Source organism: Rutidosis leptorrhynchoides, chromosome 7 (assembly GCF_046630445.1).
Source record: "Rutidosis leptorrhynchoides isolate AG116_Rl617_1_P2 chromosome 7, CSIRO_AGI_Rlap_v1, whole genome shotgun sequence".
Taxonomy (NCBI): Eukaryota; Viridiplantae; Streptophyta; class Magnoliopsida; order Asterales; family Asteraceae; genus Rutidosis; species Rutidosis leptorrhynchoides.
In genome coordinates, this window is record NC_092339.1 from 113,597,771 (window position 1) to 113,613,032 (window position 15,262).

Here is a 15,262-nt window from a genome sequence, read left to right on the forward strand (position 1 = left end):
TCCACGATGGAATCAGAATTCATCGTTTTTGATAAAGTTGGTAAAGAGGTAGAATGGCTACATCAATTCGTTAAAGATATACCAGATGGCCTAAGCCGGTGTCGGCTATATGTATACATTGTGATAGCCCATCGGTGATTGGTAGAGCTCATATTACAATATGTAATGGTATGAATTGACATATGAGACGTAGACATAATAAAGTACGACAACTAATCTCTAGAGGAATTATCACTATTGACTATGTAAAGTCAAAGGATAATGTTGCGGATCCGCTGACAAAAGGCTTAAGCAGTGAGTTAGTGTATGAGTCGTGCTTGAGAATGGGACTGAAGCCCTTGAAAGGCTAAGTTTATATGAAGGAAAACCTAACTCAGTTGACTGGAGATCCCAAGATCTGAGTTCAATAGGACAACCTACTTGTATGAACTGGCGAAGTCACTGTGTGGGAGTTAATTACTAAAATAGCAAACCTTACACCTTTTAAAGGGAGTTTACTAATTAAGAGTAGACTTCCTAGTCCATTCCTAAAAGTGACATATAAGAGGATAAGCCAATGACTTTTAATGATTCAACTGAACTAATCATGTGTGGTTAATCAGTAGCCATTAGGTGGTGAATCACCTATGCGAGAGAGAAGTGGGGTCGCTTCAAAGTGTATTATTGGGGCACAATACTTGATAAGCTCTCGCAGAACCAGACTAATGTTCATGACCATAACGAACATAACTATGAGGACTTGATGTTGTCAGGGAGAGTCTTGTGTGAAGCGTATCGTCGCTCCTACACAAACGACAGACGAGTTCAAAGACATTGCCGTCTACTCAGAGCCAGTAGACTAAGTGCGTTTTCATAAGCGAAAGTTCAAAGGGTAACACCTACTTATCGTATGCAAGATTGAATGCTGAAACTTAATCGGAATATTGTTGTTTCTGAGATTGATCTCCATTCATGTGGGGGATTGTTGGAAAAAATGATGAAAAATGTGTGTTTTCACCAACTATGGACACAATTATATGGTCGAGTGACATATATTGATAACTGTTTAGTGAGTTATGTAGTCCTTGACGAGGGCTTTACAATGAACTAAAGTGTGTCCAAAATAGATTAATGGTCAATGAGATTTCGTTCAAAGTCGCTTTGTTGGTGCAAAATCTGAAAGGACTTTTAAGTTTGTCATTTGTCCCACATCGGAAGTGGGAGCAAACTTAAAATTATAGTTTCTACTATAAATAAGGCTTTATGCTTTGTAGAAAAACACATACTAAAAATGGTATAAGCATTCTTATACGTTCTGAGTTTTACTCTCAGCCGCAACAATGTCTCCCCGTTCCGGTTACCTTTCAGGCAAGTGTTCAAGTCCGACAGTACGCTGCTTCGGACCGATGTACCCTGGGAATAGACGAAGAATTTGTTTAAGGGAATTTTGTTAAACACAAGTCTGGTTCAACTTAATATCGGTTAGATCGTTTTTAACTTTCTCTTTTTAATTATTTATTAGCAATCTGATTGTTATGTTTGTGATAACATGTTTAGTTATTTCAGTTTCGTATATATATTTTACCTACAATATTAACCACAATTATACCACTAAATATAGATATACAATTAATAAATAAACATAAGGTACAAGCTAAAAAGGTATGTGGTCCGACCTCAAATTGTGAGAGGTCCGTTGCAGTAGTAATAGACGGAGATTGTGACGAAATGCTCCTTATGCATGTGAGTGGGTAGCGGACCAAATGCATCTTTCACGATGCTCTTTAACGAGCTATATGAGTAGCCTTATAGTCATTACATAAACCTAGAAACTAACATAATCTTAATGGACCAAACCCACAATGCAATCGGGCTGACCCAATACTAATACTCTATTCTAACACTTATTGCTAACTTTTTAATGTTATTGAAATTTAATCTTATATAATATGAAAAACTTTTGTATATTGAAGTTATTTCAACTAATTGAATACAACCTATAAGTTAACAGAATAGCTTGTTTTCCAATACATTATAGCTAACGAAGTTGATGTAAATCATTAATAGTTCGGTATCATAGTCTATCAATACAACGAAGAATATGAATTAGTTGAAAATCGTATTTAGTTCGGTATCATAATCTATCGATACAATAAAGAACATGGAGCTGTTTAAATACGAAAAACATGTATGCCTAACCGTCACTAATGTAACGAATTCACGACGCAAATACTATATATTGTTCTATTGTTGTACTAGAAACAATTTAAAAAATGGCTTAAAATGTCTCGGCCATAAATAAATAAGAATACTGTTATAAAATATCTAGATTGTGTTATAAAATATCTAGATTGGATGTTAATTTTATTATTATTATATTTCTTGCATAGTAATATTTTATACTATAAATAGACATGTATGGTAACCATTTAAGATGTACCATTTCTCTTGAAATATCAATATCAATATTTCTTCTCTCTTTTTTCTCTCTTTGTTCTTATAACCATTAAAGGTAGTTATAAGCCTACTGAATTATAACACGTTATCAGCACAAAAAGCTTAGTGTAATTAAAAGATATCTCAAACGATCACGAATCACTAATCAAGGTATGAAATTATTAATAATTTTCAGACTCGAATATATCAAATTTTGGACTACTAACATTTATATTTATGTTATTTAAGTTATATATGGTCGGTTATACCACCTGAATTATATTTCTGTAATCTAACTTTTACTAACTTCACTAACATTTATATTTATGTTATTTAAGTTATATATGGTCGGTTATACCACCTGAATTATATTTCTGTAATCTAACTTTTACTAACTTCACTAACATTTATATTTATGTTATTTAAGTTATATATGGTCGGTTATACCACCTGAATTATATTTTCTGTAATCTAACTCTTATTAACTTCACTAACATTTATATTTATGTTAATAAGACCTCATGATTGTACGCAACACGTCATTTGACAACACGGTACTTTATGTACGCAACACGTCATTTGACAACACGGTACCATGGGTCGAGATTAATTCCGATCAATACGAATACGACGGGGTCTTTATATGTTATCTAACATTTATGATTACTTATGCAATTAATCATTATTTATTTCATGCATACTAATGTTTATTCTTAAATTTATAATTTTAAAAGTTAAAATAAAAAAATAGTTTGTATTTTTATTAAAAGTAAAATCTTAAAAGTTAAAATAAGAAAAAGTAGTTTGTACTTTTATTAAAAGTAAATCTTAAAAGTTAAAATACAAAAAGTAGTTTGTATTTTTATTAAAAGTAAATCTTAAAAGTTAAAATAAGAAAAAGTAGTTTGTATTTTTATTAAAAGTATATCTTAAAAGTTAAAGTAAGAAAAAAAAGGAGATGGTAAAATGGAATAGTTTTTTGTCAAAAATGAAGTATTGAAAATGAAGTGGTCTCCTTCTATAACTAAAAAAAATATATATACTTTTATCAAATGAATTTTTTGTGGCCGACAATTTCAAACACGAGTCCGTATTTAGTTTATCAAGAATATCTCTTGCTTTGGTGAAAGGTCACGATCACGATATCAGGTGTTGTGGAAGAATTAAAAAATTGGTCAAGTGGCCTTTTAAAAACTAAAAAAAATTTAAACAAAAAGTTTTTTTTATATATTTATAATTTACGGGTAACGTAAAAAAAGGAAGTTTTTTTAAAAAAAAAAAAAAAAACAAAGAAAGTGTTTAAATGAGTTTTACAGAAAGGGGGAAAGCAAAGTAAAAAAAAAAACTTTTTTCCAAACAAAGGTAAATGAAAGTAGGACTTAATACAAGAAAAAAGTAAACATCTCCTAGACGTGATAAAATCTATCAATGATAAGTATTAGACTTGATGAGCTAAATGTGACAAAAATGTTTCAACATGTCTTATGTTAATTTTCTAAAATAAGTTATTATTATTATGAGTTTAACACATATACATATGTTAATTAAAAACAACATTTTTGTTCTTATGTAGTGTTGGGTTGCAATTTTGGTTGTATGCCATAATTCCATCCAGTAGAGTGACAATAGAAAACTTTTGATGATAATCAATAAAATTTTTTTTTCCAAACTTGTCAAATGTTTTGTTAAAAACGTGACCGTTGAAAAAAGGAGGTTGAATAATAAAACTTAAAAAACAAATTATTTTTTTAAGAGTGTGCATCAAAATGGCCCGTTTAATAATGGGGAGTTAAAAAGATAGTCAAATTGTTTCAACGAACAAGGGTTCAATTGGATGTCTCTTAAAAAAAATCCGCGGGTACGGGTGATGGATCCAATGGATCCGCATCCACGACCCGCGAGTGCTATCCCTAATTGTGACAAGTACAAATCAACTAAAAGTCTAAAAAATAAATGCTCTTATAGGGACCAAATGTTCACAATAATTGCCTAAGCTAGATATGAAACAAATAGTTCATAAAAAAAAAAGGTCGTTGTGCGTTTTCGGGATGATAGCCGAAATACACTTACAAAAGTAGGTCAGCCGTCAATTCTTTATGGCCATATCAACGTAGATCAATAAAATCATTTATGGTTTTGATAAAACATTAATTAAAAATTAATTATTTTTTGGTCTTGGATTCTCGGTAACAAAAGCAAAGGTTGTTTTTGGTTGCCACAACAAACAAGACAGAGGTTGTTGACTTTTGTTGTTAAACATGGCACAAGTGAACAATAACAATAGATTATTGTTTTTGAAAAGAATAATGATGCGTTAATTTTATTGTATAAAATAAAATTAAAGAAAATGGTTTTCATTGATGACTATGAACAAACGCAAACAAAGTGTTTGTGGTATTTGGTGATTAAAAAAAAAAGTGCATCTAAAGCTTCTACTGAAAATAATATGCATCTAAAGCTTCTACTGAAAATTAATGTGCAAGGTACAACGTATAACTATATGGTCAAATTCATTTGAGCCTTCGGAGTCACAAGTATATGATGTATATATATATTACTCAATTAACAAAATAGTAAATCTAAATTAATTCATATGAATAGTAAAACGAAATTAATTAATTTACTATTCACATAAAAAAGCGCATATGATAAAAAGCGCATCGCATATGATAAGCGCATATGATAAAAAGCGAATATGATGAAAAGCACAACGCATATGATGAAAATCGCATATGATTAAAAACGCATATGGTGAAAAACACAGCGCATATGATTAAAAGCGTATATGGTGAAAAGGATATATGATAAAAAAAAAAAACACATATGGTGATTTATAAAAAAAAAAAAAAAAAACACATATGGTGATTAATGGAAAGCACATATGGTGATTAATGAAAAGTATATTGTGAAAAAGAATCACAAATGTTTCTTGAAATAATTCAAGGTAAGATATATGAACCAATTCATCCATCATGTGAACCATTTTGATATTTCATGGTTCTAATAGACGCATCTAGCGGATGGTCTCATATTTGTATGTTATCAAGCCGTAATATGGCATTTGCAAAGTTTCTTGCACAAATTATTAAATTGAGAACACATTATTCTGATTACACCATTAAAAGGATGAGACTTGATAATGCTGGTGAGTTAACATCTCAAGCATTTAATGATCATTATATATCTACAGGGATTGTTGTTGAACATCCAGTTGCTCATGTGCATACACAAAATTGGTTTAGCTGAATCAATAGATAAACGCTTACAGCTAATAACTAGACAATTGATAATGAGTACAAATCTCTCAATATTTATATGTGGACATGTAAATTTACATGCTGCGACATTAATTCGCATTATACCATGTGGAAGTCGTAAATATTTTCACTTAATACTTGATTTTGGCCAAGAGCCAAATATTTTCTACCTTAAAACATTGGTTGTGCAGTGTATGTTCCAATTGTATCACCACAACACAATAAAATGGTTCTTCAAAGAAAGATGATAATATATTTTGGATATAAAACATCTTCAATCATAAGATATATTGAACCCATGATGGGTGATGTTTTTACAGCACGTTTTGCTGATTGTCATTTTAATAAAACATTGTTCCCTAGATTAGGGGGAGAAATAAAAATAAAAAATAAAATGATGCTTCATGATGTGAACATCAATTAAGGTATATTGAACTCGCACAAAAGAATGTGAAACGAAAGTTCAAAAATAATGCATATGCAAGAACTTGCAAATTAATTACTTTATGCATTTACAGATATAAAAAAGTGACTAAATCATATATACCAGCGATAAATGCTCCAGCTCGAACTGAAATTCCAAAAGCTGGCAATAATGTCACTGTTGAGTCTTTGCCACGCATCAAACGTGGAAGATCAATTGGTTCCGAAGATAAAAATCCTCGAAAAAGAAAATCAGCTAATAATGAGGTAAGAGAAAGTGTTCAAGAAGAACCACAAATCAATATTCCTTCTGCAGAGGATATTGATAAATGTAAATACTAAAATTGCGATAAATTATGCAATATTATGGAACTGAAATGAAATTAAAATCTCTATGAGATATTTTCATATAATGTTACAATGACATCATGAATAAAGATGATGATCTGGAACTAAAATCTGTCATTGAATATACAAAATGGACATGATTGAGCTCAATGGAAAGGAGCAATACGAGCTGAATTAGAATCGCTCGATAAAAGAAAAGTTTTCGGATCAATCGTTATCACTTTTAAAGATGTGAAACGTATGGGATACAAATGAATTTTTATCCAAAAAGAAATGTGCAAATGAAGTTACAAGGCAAAACTAGACTTGTAACTCAATATTTCCCACAAAGACCAGAAATGAATTAAGAGGAAAACTTATCCTCCTGTAATGGATACAATTACTTATTAGATACTTAATCAACCTGGTAGTTATTTAAATGCATCTCATGAATGTTGTTACTACTTATCTGTATGGATCACTTAATAGTGATATATATGAATATACCTAAAGGGTTAAGGTATCATAAGCATCTAATGTAAAACCCAAGGGAATATATTCCATTAAATCACAAAGATTTCTAAGTGGGTTTATACAAACGGGACGTATGTGGTATAACCGATTAAATGACTACTTGATAAAAAAAAAGGGTATAAATATAAACTTATTTTGCACGTATGTTTTATAAAAACAATGTTCGGATATGAGATCGTAGTTGTTTATGTCAATGTTCTTAACATCATATGAACAAATAAAGAAATCTATGAAATCATTCAACTTCTAAAGAATTATTTTGAAATGAAAGATCTTAAAAAAAACCAAGTATTACCTTGGATTGCAAATTCAGCATATGCCTAATGGTTTACTTGTACATCAAACAACTTATACCGAAAAGATTTTAAAACATTTTTTTAAAGACAAACTCATTGTTGTTAGATCACTCAATATTGACACTGATCTATTCCATCCCTGCGAAGATCATGAAAATCTTAACAGATCGGAAGTTCCATTTTTTTAGTGCAATTGAGGTTCTTATGTATCTTATAGATTGTACAAGACCTGACATTTCTCTTGCAGTTAATTTGTTGGCAAGATTCAGCTCAAATGACAATGGAGCGGGATCAAACACATATTTTGATACCCTTGAGAAACTGCTGATTTAAAATTATTTTATTATAACGTTTCAAAACAAGATTTGGTTGATTATATATATGCAGGTCATTCATCAAATCCTCATAAAGATAAATCTCAAACTCGATATGTATTCCTAAATGGAGATACCACAAAATCATGGCGTTCTTAAAACAAACACTTGTTGCAACATCATCATCAAATCATGACGAAGTGATTGCATTATATGAAACTACTCGAAAATGTGTTTGGTTGAGATCAATGACACAAATCATTATTGATTCTTGTGGACTAGAACGCTATAAAAGACTAACAACTATCTTCACCAACAACTATATATGAAGATAATGCAGCTTGCATAATACAAATGAAAGAAGAGTATCAAAAGTGACTGAACAAAATATAAATACTGATGAGGCGCCAAAGCCATAGACGGTCTTAACGGTCATAAGTTTGATGGAAAAGAATGGTATGTTGGTAAGGCTCAGAAAAGACTACAAGAGAATAGGAATTGAAACAAGGGTTTGAGCAAACCATGAAGGAGACTGTAGACAAATCACAGGGGCTAAACTTGTACATAAAAGATTTAGATGATACAGTTTCAAATGAAAACCTCAGATTCTTCTCATATACTCAAGATCTCGTAAAAGACAACCAGATTAAAATGAGATACGTTCAATCAACAACTCTGCTGATCTTTATACCAAAGCACTGCCAACTGCTATTTTCAGAACACACGTTCATAATATTGACATGAGGCATGTTCAGAAGATGTAACAACTCAGACGTTGCCTACTTGAGGGGGAGTCAACTCTATGCTGCACTCTTTTTCCCTTAGCTAAAGTTTTATCCCAATGGGTTTTCTTTAGCAAGGTTTTTAACGAGGCAGTACTAGTTATTCTCTAATAAAATTGTCATCCAAGGGGGAGTGTTATAAAATATCTAGATTGTGTTATAAAATATCTAGATTGGATGTTAATTTTATTATTATTATATTTCTTGCATAGTAATATTTTATACTATAAATAGACATGTATGGTAACCATTTAAGATGTACCATTTCTCTTGAAATATCAATATCAATATTTCTTCTCTCTTTGTTCTTATAACCATTAAAGGTAGTTATAAGCCTACTGAATTATAACAAATACTTCAAATTCAACATTATAAGTGGACCAACTTTGCAATCAGACTATAAAGGCTTGTCTCAATAGTATCCCCACACCTTATGTGTGTAATGCTTAGGGTTTAGGTCATGGGTTCGAGCCTAGCTCTGTCAATCCTATTGATCAATATGTCTGAAAGATGGAGCTCTAGATTGACTCCAGGGGGATTTTCTCTCGGATCCATTCAAGATTCAAACCTGATCCGCATGCCCGTCTAGATGGTTCAAGGATCGGGTTCCTGCAAGTGATTCGGATTTTCGCCCGAAAGCGCGTGCTTACGTGGCAAATGAGAGTATTGGATGACGACTACAACACTTTAATGAGTTTGGGAAAATGAAAATGAGAATTTTACCAGTTCACCTTAGATACTCCATCCGTCTCATATCTATTGTCCATTATTCATTTTTAAGATGTCACAAATTAATTGTCCACTTTTATAAATGAAAATGAATAATGTGATAAAGTTTTTTTGTGTCCCTAATCTATATATATAAGACAAAAAATAGAAAAAAAGTAAGGAGTCAAACTGAAAATTTTGAACAAAATAATATATGTGAAATTGTTATAAAAGTAATAATTGGATGATAATTTTATTATTATTATAGATATTGCATAGTATATTTTTTTGAGTATAAATTGGTGTGTTGAGTTAGAGTTTAATGTATGTGTTTTTGGTTAACAAAAACACTCTCTCTCTCTAGATTCCAAATGCCACCAAACTCTCATTGTACATTTTTCTATAAATAAAAAACCAATTACTCATACCTTTTGTTCAACCTTTGTTTTCTCCGTTTTACAGTATCTCTATCTCTATATACCTTCTACAGTCAAGAACCACTAAAGGTAGTTATAAGCCTACTGAATTATAACACGTTATCAGCACGATTATCTCAACATTTATACTAAATATGGTTGGCTCTGCCACCTAACTAATATATGGTCGGTTATACCACCTAAATGATATATGGTCGACACTGTCGCCTAATTTACATTTATGTTATCTAACATTTATTTATGTATACTAACATTTACATTTATGTTATCTAACATTTATTTATGTATACTAACATTTACAGTTATGTTCACTAACATTTATATTTATGTTATTTAAGTTATATATGGTCGGTTATACCACCTGAATTATATTTTCTGTAATCTAACTCTTATTAACTTCACTAACATTTATATTTATGTTAATAAGACCTCATGATTGTACGCAACACGTCATTTGACAACACGGTACTTTATGTACGCAACACGTCATTTGACAACACGGTACCATGGGTCGAGATTAATTCCGATCAATACGAATACGATGGGGTCTTTATATGTTATCTAACATTTATGATTACTTATGCAATTAATCATTATTTATTTCATGCATACTAATGTTTATTCTTAAATTTATAATCTTAAAAGTTAAAATAAAAAAAGTAGTTTGTATTTTTATTAAAAGTAAATCTTAAAAGTTAAAATAGAAAAAATAGTTTGTATTTTTATTAAAAGTAAATCTTAAAAGTTAAAATAAAAAAAGTAGTTTGTATTTTTATTAAAAGTAAATCTTAAAAGTTAAAATAAAAAAAGTAGTTTGTATTTTTATTAAAAGTAAATCTTAAAAGTTAAAATAAGAAAAGTAGTTTGTATTTTTATTAAAAGTAAATCTTAAAGGTTAAAATAAGAAAAATATATTATAATAATATATATTATAACTTAATATATATTATAATAATATCATTAATAATATAATATAATATGAACCTATATTCCCTTATAATTTTATTATTTGTAATCATACCATTATTCCTTTGTTTACTACTTATGAATCTAAACTAATTCTAATTGCATGTTGTTATTTATCTACGAAAAAAAAATATTATGATTATGATTATGATTATGATTTATGTTGTTCATCTTTCTGAAAATAGAAAATGTCAAACTTATCAAAGCTTGAGTTTGATGCCTTAGACGTATCGGGAACAAACTACACATCATGGGTTATGGACGTAGAAATAAATCTTGGATCATTGGGTATTCTAGAAACTTTAAAAGAAAATAATACTTGTTCCGATCAAGATAAATTAAAATCAATTGCTTTTATTCGCAAACATATTGATACCACCTTAAAACATATGTTTCTCACTATCAAAGATCCACATGTTTTATGGGAAAGTATCAAGAGTAGATTCGATAATCAAAAGGAAATATTACTTCCAGCTGCGAGGGAAGAATGGAGAAATCTAAGGTTCCAAGATTTCAAAAAGGTAAGTGAATACAGCTCGGCCATGTTCAAGATCCGTTCAAAGCTTCAATTCTGTGGTCAAGAAATAAGTGATGCTGATATGATGGAAAAAACTTTCTCCACAATGCATTCTGCAAATATAACTGTGTAAGAAAATTTAAGATTGCAGAATTATAAAACTTTTTCCAAACTTCAAACTTATCTCTTAGTTGCAGAAGTTAATAAAGAATTACTGATGAAAAATCAAGAATCTCGTCCTACCGGTGCGCTAGCATTTCCTGAAGCTAATGCTATTAACAATAATAATAATAATAATAATAATAATAATAAAAGAAGAAATGCACATGGACGAGGGCGTGGAAGAGGTCGTAGCCATATTGGCCAAAACCATCATCATGGAAATTACCATAACAATAATAAAAATCATAACTATGTTCGAAATCACCCTTATGGTAATGGTCGTGGTGGTGGTCGTGGTCATGGTGGTCGTGGTCGTGGACAAAGAAATAATAATCCACAAAATTATAAAATCCAAACACCATACAATCTCACAAATCACAATGTTGAAGAAGGCTCTTCAAAGAATGTTGAAGATTCTTGTTACCGATGTGGTAAAATTGGCCACTGGTCTAAAAACTGCCGAACAAATCAGCATTCTGTTAATCGGTATCAAGAATCCCTAAAGGGAAAAGGAAAAGAAGCAAATCTTGTGGATGACCTTGATACAAAAATCACTGAGCCAACTTGTGACTACTTTAATGAATAAATTTCTAATATCTATATATATATATATAGATATCCTATTATATGTTCTCGTTAAATAAATGGTTGTAGATTTTCAATCTACACCATATCTAGTTTACTACATATTTCCTTATTATGTGCTATCGTTTGTAACATGTTTTGAATGTAATATATTGATGAATTATATACTCATTCTTTGTTTCTCATATTTTTTTTGAAGTTCATGATGTATACTGCTGGAGTAAAAAATCAGTCAAATGGTGGAGATATTTGTATTGCAGACAGTGGTGCCACTCACACCATACTCAAATCTAAAAAATATTTCACAGACTTGAAAGCAACGGAAGGAACTATACATACTATATCAGGTCCTGTGGACTTAATAAAAGGAATGGGAAAGGCAAAATTCATGTTACCAAATGGTACGAATTTTCTGATAAATAATGCCTTATTTTCTCCCATGTCAAAGAGAAATTTGTTAAGTTTCTCTGACATATACCAAAATGGATATGATTATCAGTCAGTGACAACAGAAAATGAAAAATATTTAAGTATCACTGATAAGAATCGTGTAATTGAAAAACTACCAAGACTTCATTCTGGTTTACATTATACACATATAAATGTACCTGAAGTAAATGTGGTAGTTAAAGAAAAATTATGTGATCCTGTAATGATCAGTTTGTGGCATGAGAGATTAGGTCACCCAGGATCAACAATGATGAAAAGAATAATACAAAATACACATGGACATCCATTGGCGGATCAAAGGATCCCTCATGATGCACTTATCCCATGTACATCATGCTCACTTGGAAAGTTGATAATAAGACCATCACCTCTTAAGGTTGAAAAAGAATCACCAATGTTTCTTGAAAGAATTCAAGGTGATATATGTGGACCAATTCATCCACCATGTGGACCATTTAGATATTTTATGGTTCTAATAGACGCATCTAGTAGATGGTCTCATGTTTGTCTATTATCAAGTCGAAATATGGCATTTGCAAAATTTCTTGCTCAAATTATTAAATTGAGAGCACATTTCCATGATTATACTATTAAAAGGGTGAGACTAGATAATGCCGGTGAGTTTACGTCTCAAGCATTTAATAACTTTTGCATGTCTATTGGGATTATTGTTGAACATCCCGTTGCCCATGTGCATACACAAAATGGTTTAGCTGAATCATTAATTAAACGATTGCAGCTAATAGCTAGACCATTGATAATGCGAACAAAACTCCCAGTATCTGTATGGGGACATGCAATTTTGCATGCTGCATCATTGATTCGCATTAGACCAAGCGCAAGTCATACATATTCTCCTTTGCAACTTGCTTTTGGTCATCAGCCAAATATTTCCCACCTTAGAACATTTGGTTGTGCGGTTTATGTCCCTATCGCACCACCACAACGCACTAAAATGGGTCCTCAAAGAAGGATGGGAATATATGTTGGATATGAAACATCTTCAATAATAAGATATATTGAACCCATGACGGGTGATGTTTTTACAGCACGTTTTGCTGATTGTCACTTTAATGAAACATTATTCCCTAGATTAGGGGGAGAAATAAAAAATAAAGAAAATGATGTTTCATGGTGTGAACCTCAATTAATGTATCTTGATCCTCGCACAAAAGAATGCGAGATCGAAGTTCAAAAAATAATGCATATGCAAGAACTTGCAAATAAATTGCCTGATGCATTTACAGATACAAAAAGAGTGACTAAATCATATATACCAGCAGCAAATGCTCCAGCTCGAATTGAAATTCCAAAAACTGGCAATAATGTTATTCTTGAGTCTTTGCCACGCCAGAAACGTGGGAGACCAATTGGTTCCAAAGATAAAAATCCTCGGAAAAGAAAATCAGCTGATAATGAGGTAAAAGAAAGTGTTCAAGAAGAACTACAAATCAATACTCCTTCTGCAGAGGAGATTGATGATGTCAATACAGAATTTTCAATCAATTACGCACATTCAAAAATATTATGGAACCGAAATGAAATGAAAAATCTTGATGAGATATTTTCATATAATGTTGCATATGACATCATGAATGATGATGATGATCCAGAACCAAAATCTGTCATGGAATGTCAAAATAGACATGATTGGGATCATTGGAAAGGAGCAATACGAGCTGAATTTGAATCACTCAATAAAAGAAAAGTTTTCGGATCTATCATTCTCACACCTAAAGATGTGAAACCTGTGGGATATAGATGGGTTTTTGTGCGAAAAAGAAATGAGAAAAATGAAGTTACAAGGTATAAAGCTAGACTTGTAGCTCAAGGTTTTTCTCAAAGACCGGGAATTGATTATGAGGAAACTTATTCTCCTGTTATGGATGCAATTACTTTTAGATACTTAATCAGCCTGGCAGTTTCTGAAAATTTAGAAATGCATCTCATGGATGTTGTGACTGCTTATCTTTATGGATCACTTGATAGTGATATATATATGAAGATACCTGAAGGATTTAAGGTATCAGAAGCAACCAATGCAAAACCCAAAGAAATGTACTCAATCAAGTTACAAAGGTCTTTATATGGGTTGAAACAATCGGGTCGCATGTGGTATAAACGATTAAGTGATTACTTGATAAGCAAAGGGTATACCAATAATCTTATTTGCCCATGTGTTTTCATTAAGAAAACAACATCCGGATATGTGATCATAGCTGTTTATGTTGATGATCTTAATATCATAGGTACAAATAAAGAGATCCATGAAGCCATTCAACTTCTAAAGAAAGAATTTGAAATGAAAGATCTCGGAAAAACCAAGTATTGCCTTGGTTTACAAATTGAACATATGCCTAATGGTTTACTTGTACATCAAACAACATATACTGAAAAGATTTTAAAATGCTTTAATATGGACAAGGTGTAACGACCCGGAAATTTCCGACCAAATTTAAACCCTAATCTCTATATGTTTCCGACACGATAAGCAAAAACCCTAATGTTGAGTCTAGAAAGTTTGAAATTTATATTCGGATAATTAGATACCCTTTGACCATGCCTGACGATTCACGAACAGTAGTTTACGATTAGATAAGTATATCAATTTTTATTACAAGTTAAATTATAAGTGGTATTATTGTATTGAGTTTGAATAATATTATTATTATTATTATCATCTTTATAAATAATATTATTATTATCAGTTATTTTTTTTCTCTTATAAACAATATAGATATCTTGAAAATAATTACTATTAATGTTATCGTAACCAAAATGTTTTTTTTAAAAAAAAATTAGTATTATTATTATAACTGTTATTAATAATATTATAAGAAATTTCATTAGGATTAATATGACATATTATTATTACTCTTATTACTACATGTATTATTAATTGTATTTAGATTATTATAAATATCAATAATAATTACATAGTTTATATGTATCAATTTAGGGACCCAAAACTGTTTTTAAAACCCTTTCGATCTGTGTAATAGACGGCCTCAATTTTTAATTCTGTCCAAAAACAGTTGCACATCAATATCCACTATATCTGTTTTATTTCCTTTTGTTATTTTCTTCTT